We start from the raw sequence: 27852 nt of genomic DNA, 5'->3' as shown, positions 1-27852 counted from the left end.
AAGCACCAGTTTGATTTCCAAAGTGGTTGTACAAGTTTCTACTCCCAACAGCAGTAGAGGAGAGTTGCCCTGTCTCCACATCCTCATTAGCATGTGTCCTGACTTGAGTTATTGATCTTCACCATTCAGATAGGTGTAAGATGGAATCTTAAGGTCATTTTTGTTTGCTTTTGCATGATGACTAGAGATGTTGAGCATTTCTTTAAGTGTTTCTCAGCCATTTGATATTCTTCTGTTGAGAATTATCTGTTTAGCTCAGTACCCCATTTTTAATTGGATTATTTGGTTTGGTGGTGTTTAATTTCTTGAGTTCTTTATATCTTTTAGATATTAGCCCTTTGCCAGGTGTAGGGTTGGTAAAGCCCTTTCCCCAATCTGTAGGTAGGTTCTTTGTTCTGTTGACAGTGTCTTTTGCTTTACATAATCTTTTCAGTTTCATGAAGTCCCATTTATTAATTGTTGACCTTAGAGCAAGAACTGTAGATGTTCTGTTCAGGAAGTTGTCTCCTATGCCAATGAGTTCTAGGCTCTTTGCCACTTTTTCTTCTTCTTCTTTTTTTTAGATTTTTATTTTTATTTTTCTCAGAGTATTTATTTGAATTTTCTTTTTCTTAATTTATTCTTGTTACATCTCAATGGTTATTCCATCCCTTGTATCCTTCCATTCTTTTCTCCCTCCCATTTTCCCTTTATTCCCCTCCTATATGACTGTTCCTGAGGGGGATTACCTCCACCTGTATATGCTTGTAGGTTATCAAGTCTCTTCTCGGTAACCTGCTGTCCTTCCCCTGAGTGCCACCAGGTCTCCCCCTCCAGGGGATACGGTCAAATGTAAGGTACCAGAGTACATGAGAAAGTCATACCCCACTCTCCACTCAAGTGTGGAGACTGTTCTGACCATTGGCTAGATCTGGGTAGGGCTTTGAAGTTTACCGCCTGTATTGTCCTTGGCTGGTGCCTTAGTCTGAGTGGGACCCCTGGGCCCAAATCTGCCTATCATAATGTTCTACTTGTAGGTTTCTAGAACCCTCTGGATCCTTCTATTTTGCTATTCTCCCATGCTTCTCTCATCTACAGTCCCAGTAGGATGTCGTCCCCTCTGTCCCAGTTTCCTGGTAAGTGAAGGCTTTCATGGGACATGTCCTTTGGGCTAGTATGTGGATATAAGTGAGTATACACCATTTGAGTCTTTCTGCTTCTGGCTTAACTCACTCATTATGATCATTTCTAGCTCAATCCATCTATCCACAATTTTTGGGAATTCCTTGTTTTTAATAGCTCAGTAGTATTCCATAGTGTATATGTACCACAGTTTCTTTATCCATTCTTCTACTGATGGACACTTAGGCTGTTTCCATGATCTGGCTATTATGAATAAGGCTGTTATGAACATGGTTGAGCAAATTTTCTTGTTGTGTGCTGGAGCACCTTCTGGGTATATTCTAAGGAATGGAATAGCTGGGTCTTGAGGAAGCCCTATTCCTAGTTTTCTGAGATAGTACTAGATAGATTTCCAAAGTGGCTGTACTAGTTTGCATTCCCACCAGCAATGAAGGAGTGTTCCTCTCTCCCAACATCCTTGTCAGCATGTAGTGTCGCTTGAATTTTTGACCTTAGCCATTCTGATGGGTGTAAGATGGAATCTCAGAGTTTTTTTGATTTACATATCCCTGATCACTAAGGATTTTGAGCATTTCTTTAAGTGTTTCTCAGCCATTTGATATTCCTCTGTTGAGAATTCTCTGTTTAGCTCCAAGCCCCATTTCTCAATTGGGTTATTTGGTTTGGTGGTGTTCAATTTCTTGAGTTCTTTATATATTTTGGTTATTGTACCATTGTCAGATGTAGGGTTGGTGAAGATCTTTTCCCAGTCCGTAGGCTGTCACTTTGTTCTGTTGACAGTGTCTCCAGCCTTACAGAAGCTTCTCAGCCTGATGAGGTCACATTTATTAATTGTTGATGTTAAGGCCTGGGCTGTTGGTGTTCTGTTCAGGAAATTGTCTCCTGTGCCAATATGTTCCAGGCTTTTCCCCACTTTTTCTTCTAAGTGACTTAGTGTCTCTGGTTTTATGTTGAGGTCTTTGATCCACTTGGACTTGAGTTTTGTGCAAGGTGACAAATATGGGTCCAGTTGCATTTTTTTACACATAGACCTCTAGTTAGACCAGCACCATTTGTTGAAGATGCTATCCCTTTTCCATTGAATGGATTTGGCTTCATTGTCAAAAATCGAGTGACCATATGTGTGTGGATTCATATCTGGGTCTTCAATTCGATTCCACTGATCAACCTGCCTGTTGCTCTGCCAGTACCATGCTATTTTAATTACTATTGCTTTATTGTACAGTTTGAGATCTAGAGCACCTTTTATTGTACAAGAATGTTTTAGCTATTCTGGGTTTTTTGTTTTTCCATATGAAGTTGAGAATTGAACTTTCAATGTCTTTAAAATTTCTGTAGGTATTTTGATAGGGATTGCATTGTATCTATAGATTGCTTTTGGTAGGATGGCCATTTTTTCTATGTTAATTCTCCCAATTCATGAGCAAGGAAGATCATTCCATCTTCTCATGTCATCTTCAATCTCTTTCTTCAGAGTTTTGAATTTTTTTCAAACAAGTCCTTCACTTGCTTAGTTAGAGTAACTCTTAAATATTTTATATTGCATCTAGGGTGGAACTGAGCACTCTGCCCAGCCTACGTCACAGCAGGAGAACTGCCACTGAGCTGATCTTGCACCTTGGGTGGACTGAGCGCTCTGCCCAGCCTGTGTCACAGCAGAAGAGCTGCCGATGAGCTGAGCTGGTGTCTAGGGTGGAACTGAGCACTCTGCCCAGCCTGTGTCACAGCAGGAGAACTGCAGCTGTGCTGCACTGGCACCTAGAGTGGAACTGAGCACCCTGCCCAGCCTGCGTCACAGCAGGAGAACTGCAGCTGCACTGAGCTGGTGCCTAGGGTGGAACTGAGCACTCCGCCCAGCCTGCATCATAGCAGGAGAACAGTGGCTGTGCTGAGCTGGTGCCTAGAGTGGAACTGAGCACCCTGCCCAGCCTGTGTCACAGCAGGAGAACTGCGGCTGTGTTGATCTGGCGCCTAGGGTGGAACTGAGCACTCCGCCCAGCCTGCGTCACAGCATAAGAACTGTGGCTGTGCTGAGCTGGCGCCTAGGGTGGAACTGAGCACTCCGTCCAGCCTGTGTCACAGCAGGAGAACTGCGGCTGCGCTGAGCTGGCGCCTAGGGTGGAACTGAGCACTCCGTCCAGCCTGCGTCACAGCAGGAGAACTGCGGCTGTGCTGAGCTGGCGTGTAGGGTGGAACTGAGCACTCCGCCCAGCCTGCGTCACAGCAGGGGAGCTGTGGTTGAGCTGAGCTGGCGTGTAGGGTGGAACTGAGCACTCCGCCCAGCCTGCGTCACAGCAGGAGAACTGCGGCTGCGCTGAGCTGGCGTGTAGGGTGGAACTGAGCACTCCGCCCAGCCTGCGTCACAGCAGGAGAACTGCGGCTGTGCTGAGCTGGTGTGTAGGGTGGAACTGAGCACTCCGTCCAGCCTGCGTCACAGCAGGGGAGCTGTGGTTGAGCTGAGCTGGTGTGTAGGGTGGAACTGAGCACTCCGCCCAGCCTGCGTCACAGCAGGAGAACTGCGGCTGTGCTGAGCTGGCGCCTAGGGTGGAACTGAGCAATCCGTCCAGCCTGCGTCACAGCAGGGGAGCTGTGGTTGAGCTGAGCTAGTGCCTCGGGCAGAATTGCACCTTGGTCCCTCCGAACCGTGGAGCACTCCTGCTGCCGTGGTGTGTGGACCTTAATGTTCCTGGCTCAGAAATCTGTGCAATTCCCTGAATTGTTCACTGGAGCTTCCGAACACTCTCCACACTGCTTGCCGCCATCTTGGTTCTCTGGGTAAGAATTAATTTTAAGAAAGAAAGAAAACGCCCATATCAGACTGGCCTAATGGCAAGCCTGTGGGGCGTTTTCATAACTGATGACTGATGTGGAAGAGTTCAGCTTGTTGTGGGCCATGCTACCCCTAAGCTGGTGCTCCTGAACTGTACATGAAAGCAGCCTAAGCAAGTTGTAGCAAGAAACTTGCTTACTTGTAAGCTGGAACACAGTGTTTCTGCATGGCCTCGCTTCAGTTCCTGCCTCCCGCCTCCTGCTTGGGTTGAGGCCATGATTTCCCTCAGTGGTGTTCTGTCACCTGAAGGGTCCTCCTGTTGAATCTGACTTATGGGAGCCATCCAGGGGTGAACTGACTGCAGAGAACTGTGGAGAATAAAGAAATCTAGGAAAGGCCAGGACAAACTAATCTCCTTCCCTCCATTCCTCCCTCTGCAACCTCCCTCCCCCCTTTGGTTTTTCAAGATACGGTTTCTCTGTGTAGCCTTAGCTGTCCTGGACTCACTCTGTAGACTAGGCTGGCCTCGAACTCACAGACATCCACCTGCATCTGCCTCCTGAAGCTGGGATCACAGGAGTGTTTTACTGCACCCAGCTTCTGATCTCTTATTTTTGAAAAGTAGTTTATTTGGTTGGTTTTGATTTTGGTTTTTTGAAACAGGGTTTCTCTGTGCAGCTTTGGACATCCTGGACTCTCTTTGTAGACCAGGCTGGTCTCAAACTCACAGCAATCTGCCTGCCTCTGCCTCCTGAGTGCTGGGATTAAAGGCGTGCACCACCATGCCCTGCCAGAAAAGTAGTATTATAGATCAAATATGACTAAGCTGTCATTTTTATGATAGTCTCACTTGTTTTGGTTTATAAAGTCAGTATTCTCAAAGTATTATTTTCAATTAGTTCACTTTGGAAATGAACAGATTTCTTCACTGCCCAAGACTAAATGTTAGTTATTCTACAGTAATTTATTATGTCTATAATAGTCAAAATTGGCTTAATTTTCTTTGAAAATATTTCTAGACTAAACGTGAGACCTCAAAAACTCTGTCTCTCTGTGTATATGTAAGTGTGTTGTGTATGATGTGCATATGTTTATGTAGGTGTGTGTGTTTTAGATAGGGTATGTGTATGTAGGTGTGTGTGTGTATGTGTGGCATGTAGAAGCCACAAGGAGATGTTGGATGTTTTGTTCTTTCACTGCACTGTATTCCTTTGAGTCAAAGTCTCTCACAAAACCTAGAGCTGGAATGGCTGCCAAGGAGCCCCCGTGAGCTTTTGTTTGCTCCCTTGGGGGGTTGTAAGTACACACAGCTATGCCTGACTTTTTATTCGTGTGCTGGGTATTTGAACTCAGGTCCTCCTGCTGGTACAGCTCTGACCCCCCAAGCATCTCCCCAGTCCTGAGATAGATGTCTTCAATCGATGCTTTTGAGAGGAGAGGAAGTGGTTTTTACAATTATTTTCAATTATTTCCCTTTGCCTGGCTGAACGCTAATTACCAATGATGGTGTTGGGGTGCAGAATACTTTATTACACACATTTCCAAGGAAGTCAATTCTCCTTTCTGTGTAAATGACTTATAAGCACATTGCTCCTTTTCACTGTCAGTGTAGAGCAGTGGTTCTTAACCTTCCTGATGCTGTGTGACCCTTTTAATTAAGTTCCTCATGTTGTGGTGACCCCCCAACCATGAAATCATTTTTGTTGCTTTCTTGTAAGTATAATTTTAGCTACTGTTATGAAAGATAATGTAAGATTTTTGGAGATAGAGGTTTGCCAAAGGGGTCACGACTCACAGGTTGAGAACTGTTGGTGTAGCGTGCCCACTGGAGTGGTGTGAATATATGACCCCAAATTTACATACTGAAACTAAGGAAGGGGGGCCTTGGATGTACATGTGGATCGCTTTGTACAATTCTTTCGGTGCTAGCATGAGCACCTGTGTTTGGAGTCAGCATCCATGTAAATGCTGCGTACAGCTGTTCTCCCAGGTAATATCAATGCTCTGAAGGTGGAGACAGGAGGATGCTTGGCAATTGTTGGCCAGCCAACCTAGCTTAGTTGGTAAGCCCCAGGCCCAAGTGAGAGACCTTGCTTCAAAAACATAAGGTGGGAAATCAATTGAGGTAGACATCTGACATGGACCTCTGGTCTCCACTTGCACAAATACACATGTGGGGACAAACAAACAAACACACACACACACACACACACACACACACACACACACACATACACACACACACACACACACACACCACACAAAGCAATGAGGCATTTACGGATATGATTAAGGGTGAGTCTCCCACTAATGGTATCAATGTCCTATGAAATAGGTCACAAGGGTCTGATGCCTGAATTATCTGTACCTCCTTTTTAAGCACTATGAATTTATTTGATGTCAGCACATGTGGGACTTCTAGTTTGACATTAGGACGCATTAGAATAGCATTTGCTGCATTAGACTTATTTTGGTCAGCTTCCCATTAGTTTTCCCTTTGCTTGATTTTTTAAAAGTCTTTTATTAGTACATATTTCTTAGAAATAACAATAGATCTCACCACGATGTTCCTACATGTCTATAGTATATTTTGATTGTATTAATCCCTTTATTCCCCTCCCATGGATCCTCTTCCTTTTTCCAACTAATTTCTCTTGTACTTTGATTTTGTTTGACTGTTTTATGAACCATTTGTTAAATCGTGGGCCTTTTTTTTTTAAGTCTCTAGTCAGTCTAAGAGGCCAGATCCCATAGCCTGAAGAAATCAGGCTATATCCCTCTTAGCAGTCTCTCTAAAACATAGACTTAAAAGCTGTGATTGATATGTTTTTTATAATTCCTTATTTATGGCCCTATCGAGTAAAGTGTCTCCTTCATGCCCCTTGCACACCAGATAGTCTAAAACTTCCCTCTCACCTCCTAAAACATGTAAAACAACAGACATCCCTTCTGATGTAGAGATTTTGTTCTTAATGTTCTCTGGTTTCACGCCAACATCCTGTCTGCAATGGGTCTCTCTCTTATTCTTATTAAGGTATCTCTCCTATTGAAGATCCTTTCAAAAGGGAATCCTCCTCTTCGATTTAAGGCCCTGTTATGCTGTTTATGACACATTTTATTTTATTTTTTCTAAATTCCCTGCTTCGAGGCCTGATCATGGTATCCAAGAACTTCCTCCTAATAATCCTCATTTCTGAAGAGTACTTGTGTGCTAACTCTTTTCTTGAGTCAACTACTCCTCTTTTATGGCTAATACCAAATAGATCAATTGGGTTTACCTCCTGGAACATGGATGAGGCATTATTTACATGGGTGAGCTTACCAGTGGCTGCATCGCTGAAGATAATGTCTCTCTCTTCCATAGCTACTGTTAACTACCTGTTAATTCTCAGGAAGAGTAGGGCCACATTAAGCCCATTCAGCCTTCATTATAGAATGTTGAGAGGTCCAGTCTTGTGCAGGTCACAGCCACTGAATGTTTAGGAATACAACAGCATGTGATATCTGAAAACACATTGCTCCACCATGTCCCACTCCTTCCTCTGGATCTTACATTCTTTCCACCCCCTCTTCTATCTTGTTTCTTCAGCCTTGAAAGGAGTGACGTAGATTTACCACTTGGGCCTGAGTTCTTGCTCTCTGGGCTTTGATGAGCAGTGATTGTCGCCCACCCCAAAAAGAAGCTTCCCTAATCAAGGGTGGTAGCAGAACATTATATTACCCAGGCAGACTGTCCATTTTTGATTGATTATTATTCTTAATCATAGTTTTAAAGTTCTGTCATTTTATGTAATGTTTGTGTTTTTGTAAACTTCCTTAGATTCGTATACATATATATAGTGTGAAGTGGTTCTCTGATATGGCCCAATATAGTGGAGCATGGAAGTTTGAAGATTTATTTTTAATCTTTTTGTGTGTGTGTGTTTTCCACAGCCTGCCAGTTATACAAGCCTTTCTATGTGCATTGTTTTGTTCTTGATTTATTGTTTTCCAGGTGCATGTCTCTGGAGTAAGATGATTTGTCAGAAATTCTATGTGGTTTTGTTACACTGGGGTAAGTTGCATGTACCTTTGTCTATTTGGGAGGATATTTTTCTAGATCAATCTCTAACGATGAGTCTTTATATTGAACAGTAACTTTGGTATTTGGTATTCCCAACCCACATCTATACATAGCTTTTCTATAGTTCCATGAGCAATACATGTTTTTACTCCATCAAATAAGACGAGTGTAAGATTTCATTTCAGTTTTACCTATTTGATTTTTTTGTAAGGTTGGTTGTTAATCGACTATATTTCTGATGAGATATTTACTTCATACACTTCAACTAACTTGTTGTTGGTTTTTTTGTCTTAGACAAATCTGAGAACTTCCTAAAATGTTATCGACATTAAGCTGTGCATTAGTGCTCCCTAGAGAAACAGAACTGATGACAATGACAATGATGTGTGTACAGATGTCACGACCTTTATAAGCAATGCATGGTGTAATCACAGGGGATGATTGGTTCTAAGTTTTGCAGTTGGAAAGCTACCCATCCAGAAGAGCCAATTAGTCTCTAAGTGTAAAAGTCTGAAACACACACACACACACACACACACACACACACACACACACACACACACACCTATACCCACACAGATAAATGCAGGTGAACTCTTTTGTTGTAATGACAGTATGATGCTCTGAGGACATATTATCAAGGAATGGCACATATGTTTGGAATGGCCACTGAATACCACAGCTTGTCGAGACTAATGCATAGCCATCCCTCCTCTTACCCGCTGTAGATTTGTGCTTCAGAGGAAGCTGTTTTAGATGTGTTTGTGTGTTTGTGTGTGTGTGTGTGTGTGTGTGTGTGTGTGTGTGTGTGTGGTGTGTGTGTGTGTGTGTGTGTGTGTGTGTGTGTGTGTGGTGTGTGTGTGTGTGTAGTCCTGTTGCTGGAGTGAACCATAACATTCTCCTGTCTGAAATTAGCCATACATTGCTCATGACATTTTCTTAACTCATGGAAATGTGTTTTATTATTTAATATTTGGTGCCTAGACTTTTCAGACTCATCTGTAATTGTAAAGTGTTTATATGGCATTATGTGTATTTGGAGATGTTTTTGGAGTCTGTAAAATATGGAGAGCTGAGATGAACTGATGAGTGCTTTGTTCCACATTATCATTTTCATGCTTTGAGCATTTAACATCTGCTCCCCTAACATTTTCTGAGAATGTATATATTGTCATTATCTATGGTGATATCTCATGGTGATTTTGATTGATTTATCGGGTGTTTAGTGAGGTTGAACATTTTCTCACGAACCCATTGCTGCTTCCTTGCATACTTTCTTTTGTTTTGCTTCCTTTGTGTTTTGCCTGCATGTATGTTTATGCATCACAGGCATACTTGTCTGAGTCCCCGGAGCCAGAACTACAGAACTTAGTAAACCATGCTGTGTGTATTGGGACTTGAACCTGAGTCTTCTGGAAGAGTAGGCCCTTGTGTATCTTCTTCTTGCAGATGTTTGTGTCTTTTGAACATCTTAGGGATATTTTAGAGTGTTTTTAGTATTGTATTCATACATACATGCATACTCATGTTCAGTGCCCCCCATACTCAATAAATGCATCTCTATCCCAACTTCATGTGTTTTTATTTTTAAAAACCCACTGAGCTCAATTAGTGCTGCATGGAGGTGGGGCCCCTTGTTTATTTTGGATATTAAGCCTACATCAGCCATACAGGGTTTTTTGTTTGTTTGTTTCTTTTTACTTTCGGTGGTCTTTTGTGGTTTTGTATGAACTTTCATACTGTTTATTTCTCTTTCTGTTCCCTTTCATTTCTATTTCTCCACATTTTTATATGGATTGCACTGAATTTGTGTGCTTGTTTGGGAGGTAGTTTTTTTTAAAAAGGTAAAAATAGCTATTTTTCAATTGTATGAAAATAAAGCATTTTTCCATTTGTATTGTCTTTAATTTCTTTCAGCCACGTTTTTTAGTTAGTGTCACTTTTTTGACACTTTTTAAAATGTAGTTATTATAAATCAGACCCTCCCTTCATTTTTTATTGCTTTCCCTATTCTTTTGAGACAAAGGTTTCATGATGTTTCACAGGCTTGTCTTAAAACCATTGGCCCCAGTGATCCTCCTACCTCTACCTTCTGAATAGACAGAAATACAAATGTTCTACAGGCATGCTAGAAAGCCTTTTTCCTATATTGTGGTGTTCATTGTCATCTGAAGTCACATCAGCAGTCCATTTTGTTTGTCCAGTGGCCTTGATGGAATCCTGCAGACTGAGTCATTGTGGTGTCTACTTAGGGATATATGTGTCCATTTCCTGTGTCCTCCCATGGCTTAGTTCTATACTTGACCTTTGGAATTATTATGCCTTTGTTTGAATTATGTGGTTTATTTTTCCATTTAGACAGCAAAGAACATTGTTTGTTTCTGACCTTTTATATTTTCTTATATTTAATCCTTCAAAACTCTCATTCCATACAAATCCAAACACACTTCTCAGAATTCTCACTCTGTACTGGGGAATATACACATCGAGAAAGTCACCGGATTATTTGGATTCATTTATAAAGTGCAGAAGTTTAGAGAGTTGATTGCTTATTTTCAGAAAGCACTTATTTAAAGATAGACTTAGAATATGAGGCTTTCGGGTACAGTGCTGTGAGTGCTCCTAGTTATATGTTTAAAAGGTAATGGTTTACCAGTAGTGTGAGTTTCCTGGAGGTAATCTGTTGTTTTGTGTCATTTCCTGGATAGTGCATGTGGCATTTTTTATATGACATCATACACCTGGAGGCTCCTGGGAAGGTCCAGGAGACATTGCAACTGTTGTCTCCAAAAACATTCAGTGAAAAGTGTTAGCACACTGTTGTGACCCTTAATGAATATTAAGAGGGTTTTCGTGCTTACTGATATAATTAGATATCCAGATACATCTTACTTATTCTGTGAGTTAGAATTAATGTAAATTTTCTCATAGTAAAACATAAGCATGTTAGACTAATAAGGAAAATTGATGCAAGAATTACCAAAGGTATGTTGCCAGAGAATGGAATTAGTTCAGTAAATATATCACGTTTTTAAGTCCAATACACTGGCAGGCGGGAGATCAGAGGTAGCCCTTGGATACTGAGCGAAAACCCTGAAGGGTAAGTATTTCTGAGTAATGCGCTGTTTAATCTCAAAAACTTTCCAGTTACATCATCATCAAAATGATCACTTGTTTTCATTATCTTTCTGCGCCCTAACAGAATTTCTTTATTTGATAGCTGCCCTTAACCTGGCATATCCAGTTTCTCCCTGGAGATTTCAGTTGCTCTGTGCACCACCAAATACAAAGAACGACACCTTTCCCTCGCCTGCTGGGATCACAGAGGATGCCTCAAATTCGACTGGTGCTCCTGAAGCCTCTGGGGAAGCTAAATTTAATTCGAGTGGTATCTACATTTCTGAGTTATCCAAAACAATTTTCCACTGTTGCTTTGGGAATGAACAAGGTAAAAACTGCTCTGGACTCACGGACAACACCGAAGAGAGGACACTGGCTTCAAGTGTGAATGCTTTAGTTTTTCACCAGCTGGGTAAGTACTTCCATGTAGGCTCAATATTCTTAACAAATATATTTTATTATGAACTTATTAACTAAGCGTATGTCCCTTATAACCTGACTAACCTAAACAATAGGGAAAGAGGATTAGTGAATACAATAACAAAACTGTAAGGATATCAGTTCTGAGGAACAATTCTCCTGGCGTAATGAGCAGAATTTCTTCTGCTGGAACCTGGAGAAATCAGAACCCAGAACCTCAGCAGGAGCCCGGAGCTCCGAAGCCTTCCCTCCAGTGGTTCTCTCTAGGAGCATCTCGAAGTGAAGCAATGAACAGCTAAAACTTCCATGTCCCAAGTATATAGTGTTGTGTTCTGCCTGCATCCATCAAATGGGTTTTTTTTGTTTGTTTGGCTTAAAAAATTTTTTTTGAGACAGGGTTTCTCTGCGTAGCAACCCTGGCTATCCCGGAACTTATTTTGTAGACCAGGCTGGCTTCTAACTCATAGAGACCCACCTGCATCTGCCTCCTGAGTCCTGGGATTAAAGACATGCACCACCATGCCTGGCACCAAGAAGATTTTTTAATTCTCTAAAAGTTGTATGAATTAGATGTCTTATTATGTAATTAAAATATATTATTATTTTATATTAGTATTAAAGTTAGGATTCATTGTGTGACTAACAAGAACACTCTTATCATTTTATATCCTATAAAACTGTCATTAGGGCAACTTTTTTTCCTGTAAATGCACTCTGCAAGGTCTAAATTTTCTTGGAAGCAGAAAAAAGTAAATTTTAAGTAGAAACAATATCTAATTATGAATGACTTCTGTGCTGCAGAATGCTTAATGGTAGCCTTGATCTCTACCCAGTAATAAAGAAAATATTTTTATCCCTCACTGTAATAAAAGAAGTGTCTCCAACTTGCAATAGTAGCAGGTGAGAAGTGAAGTCAGGAGGATTGTGAGTTCCAGTCTGTGCTACAGAATGAGACCCTGTCTCAACAACCCAATCAAATCAAAGAAATCTTCAGATGTTGCCATAATTTCCCCATCTGCTCTATTTAGCACCTTAAAAAATTATCTGGGGAAAGGCACCCATGCTGAAATCAGTTGATGACTAAGAAGGGGTTAGACAGATGGCTCAGTGGGTAAGAGCACTTGCTGGTCTAGCAGAGGTCCCAGGTTTAGTTTTTAGTATCCATGTCAGGAGACTTAGAACTGCCTTGAACTTGAGTTCCAGGCAAACTGATACCCTCTTCCTGCCTCTGCATACTTGCATGCCTTTGGTGCACTTAAACTCACGGAGATACCCAGAGAAATAAAACAAGTCATTGAAAAATGAATAATTATGAAATGTAATTATGTTATAAAACTAGAGTTTAAAAACATGTTGGCAGGAATAATTCCAATTTAGTTCATAAATGTTAATGTCATTTTGAGTGAAGCTTTTTTTTTAATTAGTAAAGGAATGGCTTAGCCAATCCATTGATTATTAACTATGCTAAGAGTAAGCAAAGTCTTAAATAACAAAGATTTTATCACATTCTTTACTTCTGGATGGGACATAATTACCATATTATGTATTTTAATTTTATTTTACAAATAGATAATAGCTAGTTAACTTTTAAGGGAATTGAAGTATTAGGACTGAAATGAATAGGGTAAGTAATGGCTATCAATGATTTCAATTTATTATTCTTTCACGTAGATTTCATTTCCCCTCTATATAGGGTACCCAGTTAATTGGAAATATTTCTCATTTGGAAAAATATGCTAGTGTTGTCTTAAGTTAGTTTTGTTTTTTAGTCATATATTTATTTGAAGGTTTACTTTCACTTTTACTTACACATGTATGTGTGTTTTGCTGTGAGTGATGGTGCGTGTGTTCGGTTGCCTGGGGAGAGCAGAAGATGGTCTGGGCGCTGGAGTTACAAGTGGTTACAGGTAGTTAGTTGTCTTATTTGACGTACTAATTTCTCTTCAAAAGTAATCATTAACTAAGATAAATAAAAATGAGACTTGGTCTATTTAGGTAGCTTGAGCTTAAAACCAAGTTGAGAAACAATAATTGAATTTAGTTCTTTGATTTAAAAGAGGTTGGGTGAGGAGCTGAGGTAGTAAACTGAGGATGAAAGGCACTGAACAGCTTGTGCAAACACATCTCTAACAGGGCCTGTTTCCCCCTTCAGAATGGGCAGCGGAATGTGTCTCAGAACACTGCCAAATTCAACTGAGCACTTCTTGTTCACTGAGTTGTATGGGGTGTTTTTCAGGTTTAATGCAATTTACTTTTAATGCAGGTGTAAACTGGGACATAGCGTGCTGGATGAAAGGGGACCTGACATTATTCATCTGTCATCTGGAACCATTACTTAAGAACCCTTTCAAGAGTTATGACTCTAAGGTCCATCTATTATATGATCTGTGAGTACCAATGAAATCCATTTGGCTTGTCCCATGACCTGATTTGTTTACAGCACTGAAGTGGATTATGATCCTTTTCCCATCCGTGCACTTACTTTTGTTGCTATGTACATTATAGACAGTGGTTTGGATGCCTTTTACACAACAATCTTCTCCATTAGGTTTCCCCTTACACTTCCTGTTTATTTAGGCACAGAGATATGGATGGATGAAAGGAAATGTGAACACTGTCAAATTCCTCTGTATGAATTGCCTAATGTGTTTACTATATAAATTATCCCATGCTCTTTATGATGTATCCCTAACCACTTGCTAACTATGAGAGGTGATTTTTCACTGTGTGCAATCTACATTGAAAACATTGCCAACCTGAATGCCTTTTAAAAAAAAACCTTGATATTATCCTTAGGGAGAAACAACATAGAGAAGTTGGCTGGATGGGCAGCAGTTGGGGGCATGTTCGAAGGGCTGTAGTTTTGTTGAGGGGTTGATGTAATGAAGAACGGGAAGTGTTTCCAGATTTCTAGTGATCTGGTGAGCTCACAAAGCCAGTAGAACTTAAAATGGCCATGGCAGGAGGACTTGGGTCTATAGGCAGCCCTCCTGTGGGAGTAGCCATCTATGAATGGTAGCTAGAATAAAGGTGTGTCCAGGAGAACACCCAAATTGAAAGAACTGGTAATGCTTCAGAGATGAAAGGAAATGAGGAAGAAAGTGAAGGCCCTAGTCTCCACATTGTATTGATTAATAGACCCATTATAAAGACAATAGATGTTTTGTATAGCTCTCTATTTTAAAGATTCTGTGAGGGTCCAAAGGGCTTAAGATAAAACAACTCATTCACTTCTATCCTTAAAAACAACTACATAGTAAGAGCTAGAAGATAGAGTGGGTCTGTAGAAAGCCATCTTCTGTGGCAGAGCACAGGCATTACAATCATGACCTCACAGCAGCTGTGATTGCCTGCACTTGGCCTTCTCAAGACTGGTTCTGTCAATTGTCAGTCTTGGAAGTGGGAGGGTTTCATGGGGCTCTAGTCTCTGTATTAGTTACTTTTTTATTGCTGTGATAAAATACCATCACCAAACAATATATAAAATTTATAAAATTTAGTTGTGGTTATGGATTCAGAGGGTTAGAGTCCATCATGATGGCCGAACAAAGGCATGGCAGCAGGGACAGCAGAGAGCTCACATCTCGGAATGCAAACTAGGAGGCAGCAAGGACATTGGGAATGGTGCTAGACAAATCCAGCCCTTAGTGTCACCCTTCTTTCTACTATGCTACACTTGTATTCCTTTCCAAACAGTTCTACTAATTGGGACCAAGTATTCAAATATGTGAGTCTATTAGGGGAGGCATTCTTATTCAAACAGCTATAACTTCCACACTAAACTAATAGCTACAGCTAGACTCTGGGAGAGGAGGAATCATTCTTTTTACTTGGTACCCAGTGGTGAACTCACCAGGCTCTAATGGACAGTTTCAAAGCCATGATCACTCTGGTGGTCCTGGTTAGTGTCGGTGGGCCACAACACAAACCAAAACAACATGAATTCTTTGGGCTTATTCCAGGTGTTTTGAAAGGCATGTGCTTATGACCAAGCACAGGGGTCCCACCTTTAGGTTAGAAGGTAGGTGGTGAAGTGATACCTCCTCTTAGAACACAGCAGAAGCTCCAGAGCCAAGAATCCAAAGTCCAACAGGAGATACTGGGGATAAAGGGAAGAACAGATGTTTGTGATGCCTCTAGACCGTGCCTTATTTACTTACTTGCTTTACCAAAAATGTGTACTTTGTCAAGTGGAATTTATTTCCTTTTCTATTCACCTGAATGGCCACGTGAGTTATTATGTACACTCAGCTCTTCTGTGGTCATCAGTGGCTAAAATGATTGGTATGGCAATGCCTTTGGTATGTGTCATTTTATCTGTATGAGAGGAGAATTATATTTTTTAAGCGATTGGATTAAAAGTCCTAGGCTTGAGAAATTTACAGCTGTAATTTAGGTAAAGTGTAGCTGATTTCTCAGAGTCATGCTCAGAGTCAAAGGGGACCACTGATTTGACAATCAACTCTAACTCTAAATACGAACACTTAGTCTACTGTCTAATATGTTTGTTCTTAGCTCTTCCTTCCCACTTGTCAGAGGGAAATCTTTATACTGTCTCTCTTACACATTTAAAACTCTTGGTAAGTCATTGTGAGCCTTGGCAACGGTCTTTGTTCCTGTTAGCCCAACATGCACAAATCATTAAATACAATCTCCACACACATATACTTAAGGAAAGATATCAGAAGATCATCTCAGTTGGTGCAGGAAAGGCCTTTGACAAAGTTCACCATCTTTTGATGTTGAAAGCTTTGAAGAAATCAGAAATAGAACAAAAATACCTGAACATAAAGACCATCTATGACAGACCTCTCTCTCCGCTCTCCCTTCCTCCCCCCCTTCCTCCCTTCCTTCTTCCCTCCCTCCCTCCCCCCTTCTCTCTGTCCCTGTGTGTGTCTTATAGTATTTATATGTGTGTTGGTAGCTCAAGAGTTTAGAGATGGTATCATGAAAGGAGAAAAACATATCTTAAGGGAGGCAGAAAGTATTACAATGAAACACAGGTAATTGGAAAGTGAAGATAACTAACCCAGGTAGAGAGGGAAGCAGCTGTAGGGAGAGGGGCAGTATGGAAGAGATGCAGGAAGAGGGGGCAGTTAGGAGCAGCTAAAGGAAGAGGGGTTGTTAGGAGCAGCTGCAGGGAGAGGGGCAGTTAGAAGCTGCTGCAGGAGAGGGGCAGTTAGGAGCAGCTGCAGGGAGAGGGGGCAGTTAGGAGCATCTGCAGGGAGAGGGGCAGTTAAAAGCAGCTGCAGGGAGAGGGGGAAGTTAGGAGCAGGAAGTGTCAAGTGTCAAATATGAAGACTTATAACCTTCAATTCTGTGGTAGACTATCTGTTCATAAAGACCTTGGAGCCTGTACACATCTGCACAGGGAGAGTGCTGCAGAGCTGCAGCTGCACACAACTGCATGGGGAGAGTCCTGCTGAGTTGCAGGTGCACACACCTGCAGGAGAGAGTGCTGCAGAGCTGCAGCTGCACACACCTGCATGGGGAGAGGGCTGTCAAGCTGCAGTTGCCCCTCCACACAGGTGCTCCCAGTGACACTCTTCCCCTCTGCGCTCTGTTTAATGTAAATAATGAAACAAGAGCCAGTGCAGGCCCAGTTGTGCTTCTTCCACACAGCCAAGTTAACCATTTAACACAGGCAGAAGTTTTACAACTTTTAGAACTACTATATTTTTAGCTCCATGCTTGCCTTTATTTTTAACTAAAAATTGTAAAGAGAGAGTACCGAAAGGATGATTTGACTAAGCCCTTGCACCTAGCATAAATTGACTCATCAGATACATGGGGGAAAATCATAATTAGATTCTAGTTTATTTTCCACTTTTGGGAGGTTAGATTGGGAACTAGCTAACCAAATCATAATCTGTCAGATTACACAAGCAGCTGGGTGTGCTGCTTAGATTTTGTCAATTTGACACAAGTCTGGATGTGCTGGTGAAGAGGGCCTCCTCTCAGCTGAGGGTTGGCTCCATCAGGCTGCCCTGCGCATGTGACTGCAGATCATGCTCTTGATTGCTGATTGCTCTGGGAAGGTGGGCTATTAAGCAGTGCTCCTCTGAGCTTTCTGCTCCAAGGTCCTGAAGCAGCATTCCCCCAGGATGGACTGTAACTTCTGAGCCAAACAAACAATTTCTCCAGCAAGCTGTTTTTGGTCAGCTCTTTTCTTTTTTAAATCACAGCAGTAGAAAAGCATGGGGAGAGTGCGCTTGACTCAATGGAAACTGCTTCCAAAGGGCACATAGTTACACACACTCGCTCTTCCCTCCCTCTGCCTCCCCCCTCTGCACCCCACCCCTCCCACTAGGCCTATATCTAGCTGTTAGGGCATTGACTCTCACCCTTGCTTGCTCAGCATGCCATGGGCAGTTACTGCCTATGGCATAATCTGCCAGGATTTCCAGAACTTCAGCTTGGGTCTTATTTCATGAGTGCTCCATCCAGAGCCATCCTTCTGGCAATGAGGGAGCACTGTAAAGTAGTCAAGTCAATAGAAACTTTGTGAGTTTTCTTTTCTAGATTTTAAAAGTCAATTTTGGTGCTGGGTCATGAAGTTGTGGTTTTATTCATGGGTGGGAAGCTCTCTGTTTTTTTGTTTTGTTTTCTTTTGTTTTGTTTTTCTTTTTTTGTCAGTAGGGGATGTCTGCTTCTGTGGTGTTTATGCCCAGGAAGGTAATTTTTACTGACAGGCTGGAGGATTGGGAGCCAGAGAGAATATAGGTTGTGTTATTTCCAGATACTGATTCTAGGCTGTTAGCTGCTGTGGAGTGTCATTCCAGAAACCAACACTTTGGAGACTACTTTGACACCTCTGAATGATTTGATAATGCCCTTATGCACAATACTTTATGTATCACGGCTCTATGGCTTAGTTTACTGATTCAGAAGTGTTGTGACTTGCTTTAAAATAGTAATTTAAGATATTATTTTATCTTAAGGAAATCACCTTTTTGTCCCATGAAAATTCACAAGAGAAATCTTCCAAAGTGGGGAAAAAATTGTATTTTTCCAGGAGCTAAAATCTGATGTTTAGAAAATATTTAAAAATCTATAAATATGTCCCCAAAGAAAAAGTGTTGTTTGAGTTCAGATATTAAAGTTTGTATGAGAAACTGAACAGGAGGTACTCTAAGAAACATGATATTCTAGACTGTTTAAACATTTATTTTAGATCAGAGAGGAAGACTTTCTTTCTTTTGTAAGGTCCCTACTGTGTGCCCCACTTTCTGAGCTGAGTGTGGGTGACCATAAATTTCCCCTTTGTTGTATGACAAGATTTTTCCTGGGGAGAAACACACATGACTATTCACTCCAGATAACGAACCATGACACACCAAAGTAAGGACACCACCAAGTCCATCTTGGTGAACTAATGACTTTATTGGGATTACTTACAGGGATGTGGATGCAAGGTTACTGACATGAGAAGAAATAAGTCAAAGACAGCTACATCACCAAAGGCCACCCCAGCATGGGTGACAGCTCATGGAAGCTGGGGTCCTAGAACACACTGCTCACCTGCAGGCAGCTGAACAGACTAGCTGAGTTTCCAAGTGGTTCACTTGATGTAAACCCTTTTCAGTCAGCGTGGGTGATTGCTGTTTATTTTTTACTCAGGGAGGGAGGGGCCTAATGAGTCTAGTCAGGTTTGGGGGCTTCCTGAAGCTATTTGAGTTGTTTGCCTTTTGGCTTAAAGAACTTCCCCGCAGGATGAAATGCTTCAATTTGGTGGAAATACCCTTCATTGTAAAGCTAAAGTGTACTTGAGAAATGAAAAAATGCTATGGCCAAGCTTGAAAGTGTGGTCATGTAATAAAGAGGACAGGACACATAAAGCAAGCAGTGTCCAGCATATATTAACAGTGGGCAGGAGACAGTGAAGAGCATCTGTCAGTATCCAAGATGCAGACAGCAGAGCTGAAAGACTGAAGGCTGAGGGTGGTTGAACTGGGAATCCAGCGGACCCAGGGGAAGTGGGTCCAAGGCAGGGGAGGAAGAGCTGCTTGCCAAGTCATGCTGGGGAGGGTGGACCTTCCTGGCTGTTAAAAGCTGATTTTTTCACTCCTCCATTTCTTTTCAGCATGTGGTAGTTTCAAAATCCATGTACATGACCTTCAGTGGCTTGGATGGTTTCACTGCACTTGTTGATCCCACCTAATTTACTATTGTCATGTACGTTCTCCTGACTTCAACATCACTTATACACCTGCTCTTCCTATACACTCAGTATGAGGAATTCATTTTATACTTTAACTAGCTCTCCCCTCACCCATGCTAATCCCATTCCCCTGTGACTTAAGAAATGATCCTTCATGAGTCTTGGCTTCTATATCTTGACATACTTAGTCTCTTCTTTGTGACCTCCTTTCTTCAGCCCTTTCTTTATGAGACACCCGAGTCCTTTGGTGAATTCTCTCCTGGCAGGCTGATCCACTGGACATATTCAGCCCTTGATGTGCTTGTGTCCAGTATTAACGGACACAGTGTTAAGTCAGCCCTGTTTATCTCCTTCTCTACCAGGAAGTGCCTGACCCCAGATAACCCACAGGGGTGATGGGGAGGTTCTGGAGGTTGCTTAACCACAGACAAGCAGACATATTTTTCAAGTTACCTAGGGTCACTAGCCTTTCTGTACCTCACTGGCCTACCACAGTTTGTTCTAAAAGCTCAGTTTCTCCTGTGACTTTACCCAGAAGCCATTTCTTGACTAATATTTCTGGAGTGACTAGATGCTACATAATTCCTATGTCCTCATGTGTGAGACTAGACACATTGTAGTCAGCTGGTAAGCCAATGAGGCTGGAGCTTTCATTCATGATGTTGGACTCTGTTTGTTATTCCACTGGTAACATTAGAAAGAAAAGCCCCTCTTTAGAATTTAAATTGCTCCATGAAAATGTGGACGTATCTGGGTTCTTTGGAGGCCTGCTAAGGCAAAGCTTCTTCTTCTTGTTCAAAAGAACAGATTCTAGGACCCACTACCCTTCTCCTTAGAGAACGGGAGGCCCCCTATGGGTACTAACCCACCCCAGCAATGGGGGAGAGTGGTGTGAGGATTTGACTAGGAGGAGAGGAAGAGTGGGCTTCGAACAGGCTGTACAGTGATTAAATAGATAAACAGTTAAACGAAGAACAGATTCTAAAGCCAGATGTAGCGATGCATGATTTTGATTCCATCATTTGTGAGACAGAGAAAAGTAGATCTCGGAGTTTGAATCCAGCCTGGTCTACAGAGTGAGTTTCAGGGCTACACAAAGAAACCCTGTCTCAAAAAAAAAAAAAACAATCAGGCAGGGTGCAGTGGCATGGGCCTGTAATCCCAGCACATGGAGAGGCAGAGGCAGAGGCAGAGGCAGAGGCAGAGGCAGAGGCAGAGGCAGAGGCAGAGGCAGAGGCAGATGGATATCTGTGAGTTCAGAGCCAGCTGTTCTATAAAGCAAGTCCAGGACAGCCAAGGCTTCATAGAGAAACCCTGTCCCAACAAAGCGCCAATCCAAACCAAAACAACAGAATCAAAATTTGACTTCTGGCCCTGGGGAGACCTGGTCTTTTTTTAAATGTAGGTGTTATTATTTTTTATTATTATTCTTTTTTTTACATATACATTTATATTATTACACATATATACAATCAATTACCTACAGCAAGAAGAATTAAAAAATGATCAGGTATTACATACGTGTTACATTCATAGTGTTTTGGCTATTTGTATTTGGCAAACTTGAAAACAACTTTCCTATCTTGGTGCATCTAAAATTCTGAATGTAAATCAATATCTATCATATTTCACCTTTATCAACTTAAAACATCTATCTAGATCTAAAAACATTTTCAGCCCTAAACCATTAAGCTTAATTGTAAAACTGAACTACCTGGTCTTCAACACCATCAAAGATTTGAGAAGAAATAAAATTAATTACCTGAGTAGACAGAAAGTTCAGGTTCGCCATTTCGAAAGTGAGAACATGATAGAGGTAGTTTGCTGCCTGAACAGTCATCCACAACTCTCTCTAACATTAAGATAGCACCAGCGTTAAAGGTTAGGCTCACAACCAGAATTATGAGAGACCTGCTCTTTTAAACTATCTCTGTTTAGGCATTAATCTAGCTGCCCTGTCAGTCAGTGGGCCAGTCCATTCTCTCATTTTCATCTTGCCAGAAACCCTTTTCACCTGGAGATTTGCTGAGTGGAGAGGTACACTAATATTTGCTGAGTTGAGGGGTGCACTAATTAGCCTCTTAGTGGGATAGTCTATTCTGCCCAGAAGCTTCTTTCCCACACAGTGATTTATGGAGCCACTGCCATGTGGTCTGTTCATCTCTCTGGAGTTACTCAGAACATCACAGTGTTTCCTTTTCTTTCTACTTCGAATACTTGCCAGAGTCTAAGTGTGCTTTGTCTGGCATTCTTGACTTTCCTGATAGGTCTCAAACCCTGGGAAAATGGTTAACTGAAGTGCCCATTACCATATCAAAGTGGACCTGGCAACCAGTTCTCCAGGCATCACTCAATCCTCACCTCTTACTGGGTATGGCTGGTATACCCTGTCCCACATGCTAAACTTCTTCCCAGGGGCTTTAATGCCCTTCCCCCAGCTGCGTACCCTCATATAATCCATCCATTTTTGCTTACCTGGATTCTTTTGTTCTACCCTTTACTTTCTTGGCCAGTCTTTTGGATCAGACCACCATTCTTGGTTGGAAGCAACCCTCCCATTTTGCATCTTCTTTTTTTATTTTTATTTAATTTAATTTAATTTTTTATTTTTTATTTTTTGTCATCTTCTTAAGAAAGACGTTCCAGTCTTGTCCTGACTTTCCCCTGGCAGACTGCTTCACTGCACAGATTCACCCCTCGCTGTGCTCACATCCAATTTTGATGTAAGTCAGTCCTATTTCTTTCCCTCTCTATGAGGAGGTACCTGACACCCGATTACCCACAGAGGTAACAGGAAGGCTCTGGGAGGAAACCTCTCTTTGAGGTACTTGTTTTCAACTCCTCTCCTTACATGTCTGAGCTCAGTCTGGTCATGCCCACTCTGCACTCTGCAAGATGTCCTTGCCTCTGATTATGCTCGCCCATTTATCTACAATAAACCCTTTCTTCCATCCTGCCTAGATAGCATTTAGCATTGTCACTGGTGTCCCAGAGAGTGGTCTAAAGAGTCCCAGAGATGTCTACACCCTTGTCACTGAGAAAACAAAAATAGGTGGATGCCTATGCCTCCCACCCAAATCTACCAGATTGACCATGTTGGAGCCCATACAATTTAAAGTGCCCTGAAATCTATGTATTGATGTCACCTCAGGGACTTCATTTTTGTCATTTTCTTATATTCCTGTGTTGTTGGTTTCTCACTTTGCTGGTAGACACATTATAATAACTGCCACATGCAACTTAAACCTCTCTGATTATGCATTTCCATCAAACTGTACCCCATCCACTGCACCTTTAAAAACAACGTTTTAGACTGACCGAATACCGTTTTCTCTTCAAGAGTTAATATAAAACACAACAAAGATAACTCAGAAAATAAAAGAGCTTGGGACATTTCTGTCACAGACAAGTAGGAAGCTGTGAATTGAGGGAAGTTACTCTTTTGATATTGGGAGAAAGTGGAATAGGCCTTCGATTCCTGAGAGAGGGAAACAAAGCAGGCTCTGAATTGCCCTACCTGTGTAGGGTGGGAGAAATTTCCAGAATGCAGCACAGGGCTGGGGAACTTTCATCGTGCCCGGAAATGCCGCTGAATTAAGACGACGAAGAGAGTATGAGGGAGCTCAGACTCATGGGTAAAGTTCTTGAAGCCAGAACATAGTGAGAAAAATTTTAATGTGTTCACCTTAACACCTGAGTTAAGTATCAGCCTCCTCAAGATACCAGGTAAGAAAAGCTTGTAGACGAGAAGGCTGATTATCAAGGGCTATAATCTAGATAATGCATGGACGATGGTCTTCATCAGCCTTCTCTCCCTCCCTTCTTCTTCCCTTCCCTCTTCTTCCCTCCCTTCTTCTTCCCTCCCTTTTTCACACCCTCCCTTCTCACCCTCCCTTCTTCAATTTTATGGGTGTAACCATTTACCACTGTTTTGTCCTTACACTGACTAGTCTGTGCTTGCCTGGTAAGAGGCAGTTCAAGATGGCTCTTGGGTCCTGTTATTTTTCCATCCCTTTTTACTATCTTTTTTTGAGAACTCTCTTTTTCCAGCATTACAGGGTGCTCCTGTCGTCTTCTACCTACACTGGAAGTGGCCATGTAGAATTTTATTGGACAATGGTAGTTATGAAACTCCATCTGGAGGCTTCTTTAGTTGGTCAGTTGGCATTGCTTCTAACCATCCAGACGACAGAGGCAGTTAGTCAGTTACACATGTGTATACAAGTCTGTATGGTTGTATATCTCTATATGCACACATAGCCATAGTGACTGACTGAATCTGTGTTCACACCAATGCCCCCCACTCCCACCCTCAACCCACAGCCCAAGAAAAGAGTTCTCTCTCTTGGTTGTGTCTGTTTCTGGTGGCCTAAAACTCACCCTATAGTCCAGGCTGGCACCTCCATCTGTCTCTGACTCCCAAGAGCTGGAATTAAAGGCATGTGCTACCACACCTGACTGCTATTTTCCCCATGGCCTCTCTGTCTTTGTCTCTGACTCTGTCTCTCCCTCTCCCCTCCCTCCCTTTCTCTTTCTCTCTCTTCCTCTCCCCATCTCCTTCCCTCCATGTTCTTCCTTAGTATCAAGAAGCTTAGTTCTCTTTCCTATAATAGGAAAATATATCCATTATTTGCTTAGTCATAGTATGCACACAAGTTTGGGAATGGTGAGCATGTAGCATTATGAAACAGAAACATCTCAGAGCGCATAATTGTCTATATCCATTTAGTCTACTAAGGCTAAAGGTTACATAGTCAGAATATTGTAGTCCAAAGCTAGTGTGGCTCGTCCCTCCCCTCTGTGCTGTTATATCACTAATGAGAAATACTCAGATTCATTTCTTTCTCTTTACGCTTTTCTTTTTGCTCCTTCCTCTTGTCCTTGTTGCTTTTCCATTTATTTGGACAGAGAACTTAGTATAATACAACTCCCCTCCTCAGTAAGGTGTATCCCATCTAGGCTGATCCAGTGAGTCTCAGGTACAGGTGTAGCATTTACATTTTTTAATGGATGATGCTGGTCCCCCTTTATTTTGTGTGAAACAGTGAACTATAAGCCTTGGGTTGTGGGAGGGGTTTTGAGGGTAAATGTGTTTGATTTGATGGGGCTGGGGATGCTAGGGATACTTGATTTACCCACAATCAGGCAGTCCTATCATAAGAGAGGGAACACAGTACTTAATTATCTTATAGGTGGGGGAAGAACTCCAGGTACAGTTAAAAGCCATTGGTTGAGGGATAAGACACCAAGACATCTTATTAGCATAGGGTGGGTATAGACAACAATCCCTGGGTACTTACTGAGCAGGTGAACAGGTTCTATTGGGAGGAAGGGACTTAAACCTGTTTTTTCCTTTAGGGCTACATGGCACTCATCCATCAGAGGATGTAGGGGTTCAGGCTCTCCAGATCAGGCATAGAAGAGAGAGTCCTACTGACAGATAGTGTCCGCCATTTTATACTGTGCTCTGAGGCTATCTGGAAATGCCAGACATAGACCTTAACAACAGGGTTTCCCAACATTTCTTCCTGTTTAATTTTTTTAAAAGGGGTTTCATACTAGCCATCTGCTTCTGTGCTAGGGACTATTTGGTACTGAACCAGAAGCTGACTGGCAGTAACCTCAGTGTTATTGCTCACTTGCCATTTTAAAAATTGGATGAAGCAGGGTGCAAGAATCAGAACAAACACAGCGTTATCAGATAGCTAATAAAGTGCAGGAGTCAGGAATATACATGATCGCTGAGCCAACTTAACTGCTCAGTGGTTGACATCCCAAGGGTAAGTCTGCACATAATTTTTCGAGGGTATTATCAATGGTCTCCAATAACATCTGATACATCCACCTAGACAAAGCTTTTTTCTCAATACTATGCAGGTCTCCACATGTGTGGCAGTCATTAGGCCTATATCTCCTGTTTTGGAGCAGGACCCAGCAAGAGAGTTTATCAGCCTCTGGAGGAATCTAAGGCTGTTAGCTGTGGATGTCCTCACCAGGTAGAGGCTCATCTAGGAGGTCCCCTGTCAGGTGTGTCTGGCCAGTGGCTACTGTTGTTGTCTAGCAGATCCATGGGGGCTGCATGTCCAAGGAGGGACTGCTCATCTCTGTAGGCACCTCCTCCCACCATTTTTTGTGCTAACTGGAGATTCTATTGCCCCGTGCTGTGGTGCCACTGTTGTTCTAAGTCCCCTCCACTGCTGCTGGGCAGGAAATGAAAGTGCAAGAGCCAGTTTCTCTGGCAGAAAAGGGTGAAGTACCAAATGGACTCTGAGGCTGGCAGGAAGGAGGGCCTGGCCTTACAGCCTTCAGAGAGGAAGGGAGCCCTTCCTTCCCCAGAATAAATGGTGACGCTCAGATGGTCATGGTGAAATAGATGGTGCTGGCCTCTCAACATTTGGATTTATAAAAGACACCAAATCCATGACCTTAGACCTGCTGAATTTTTCAAATGAGGTCTATCGTCTTTGATTTTGTTATTAGCAAGGTATAGTTTTGTGGAAGCATATTTCCAGCTCATTGTCACTTCAAATAGGCAATTTGCAAAGCTAATGTGGGTAGAGTTCCTCTTTAAAGGATGTACACTAGGGTATGCTGTCAGCTTCCCTGAGTCAGGACCTCAGGATCCACACTTTGGTAGTATTCTCATACTAATATAACCTAGGCCTGGCTTAGAGAGTGCTAATGGTTTTATAGAGAGATTTTCCTGGGAAGAAAAAGAGAGTGTCAAAAGTCAGAGGACTGAATGTACCTTCTATGAACCACGTGTGCTTGTTAATGATGAATTTTAAGTTCTAAATACTTAGGTCTCCTATGAGAAAATTTCGCTCAAGGTTAAGTTTGCAAAGAAGCCAAATTTAAAACCAATTTTACAAATATTCTCTCATTATTATTTACTTTTACATAAAGTTTGTTCATATACATAAGAATTAAATAGTAGCAGTGTGTGTGTGTGTGTGTGTGTGTGTGTGTGTGTGTGTGTGTGTGTGTGTAGGTCAGACTACAACCTGGAGTGTTAGCCCTCACATCCCATCTTGTTTGGAGGCAGGGTTTCCTAATTGTTGCTAACACATTAGGTTAGCCATCCCGAGCGCTTCTGGGGATTCTCCTGTTCCTGCTTCCCTTTTGTAGTAAGAGAATTGGAATCACACTCAGCATTTATGTGGGTTCTTTGAATTCAGAATAAGGTCCTCATAATTATGTAACAAGCACTTACCCGCTCAACCATCTCCTCAGCCCCTGCCCTCCTCCTCCTTGTCCTTGTCCTTGTCCTCCTCTCTTCTTCTTTTTCACACTATATTTAATTTTTATGTATATGAACAGGCTTTTTTTTTTTCATTTGAAAGCAAGTAAGAATTAATTAGATAGTAGCAAGTCATATTTGGGTCTACTTTCTCCTTTCCCTATCAGAAATTCTGATTCTCTTGGCAAACATTGTCTGTCCTATGGAAGAGATGGCTTATTTTGCACAAATTGGCAATTCTATATGCTGGCTTCCTGTGAGGTGACCTTCTATGGCTAGGATGTGGAGACCAAATCTCACTACACGGGCCAAGTTGTTTAACAGTGTTTTTCAGCTCTTAATCATGAATTATCTTGTTTACTTCTTCTGTTAATTATTAGAGAAAAGTTAGACATTTCACCAGTAATTGTGAATTAGCCTATTTCTGCCTGTTACTGGGAACATACATATTATGTACTTTAATGACCTCCTCCACAATCTTTCTTTGTTATGAATGACTTTCTCTACCTTGGTAAATAGTTATTGTGCTGAATTCAACTTTATTGACATAAGAATAGCCATTCACCTTTATTTTGATTTATTTTGAAATAGCATATCTTTTTCTAACCATCTCCTTCACTAAATTAGAGTTTTAGTGCTAAAATTGAGTTCTTATGAGAGGTTTATAATTTGGTGCTACTTTCTGCACAGTTTGCTACTGACTGCCTTATGAATGGAACATTTAGACCATTTGTATTTCATGCTGCCAACTCTGTTGTCAAGCCTCCTGCCTCTTTTCTAATACTTCTTGTCCTTTTCCTCCCAGTTTTTAAAAGACAAGCTTTTTCTGTGTAGCTATGGCTGTCCTGGGACCAACTCTGTAGACCAGGCTGGACTCACACTCAGAGATCTGCCTGCCTCTGCCTCCTAAGTGCTGGTGTTAAAGGTGTGTGCCACCACACAGTTGTATTTCTCCA

At 41.8% G+C, this 27852-nt stretch overlaps 1 pseudogene across 1 annotated transcript in view; it reads left to right on the top strand.

Annotated features, from left to right (window-relative positions):
• Nucleotides 1–3657: 3657 nt before the first annotated feature.
• The window catches only part of LOC311600662 (leptin receptor-like), a 52214-nt pseudogene continuing 28019 nt past the window's right edge, over nucleotides 3658–27852 (top strand). Inside the window, exons 1-4 of the transcript XR_014783639.1 lie at nucleotides 3658–3788; nucleotides 7887–7946; nucleotides 11176–11487; nucleotides 13759–13882. The product of XR_014783639.1 is annotated as a leptin receptor-like (transcript). The remainder of the gene's footprint in view (nucleotides 3789–7886; nucleotides 7947–11175; nucleotides 11488–13758; nucleotides 13883–27852) is intronic.

Source organism: Acomys minous, assembly GCF_964271855.1.
Source record: "Acomys minous genome assembly, chromosome: 6".
Taxonomy (NCBI): Eukaryota; Metazoa; Chordata; class Mammalia; order Rodentia; family Muridae; genus Acomys; species Acomys minous.
Note: the sequence above shows the minus strand (reverse complement) of the source record. Positions and strands in the feature narration are given on the sequence as shown.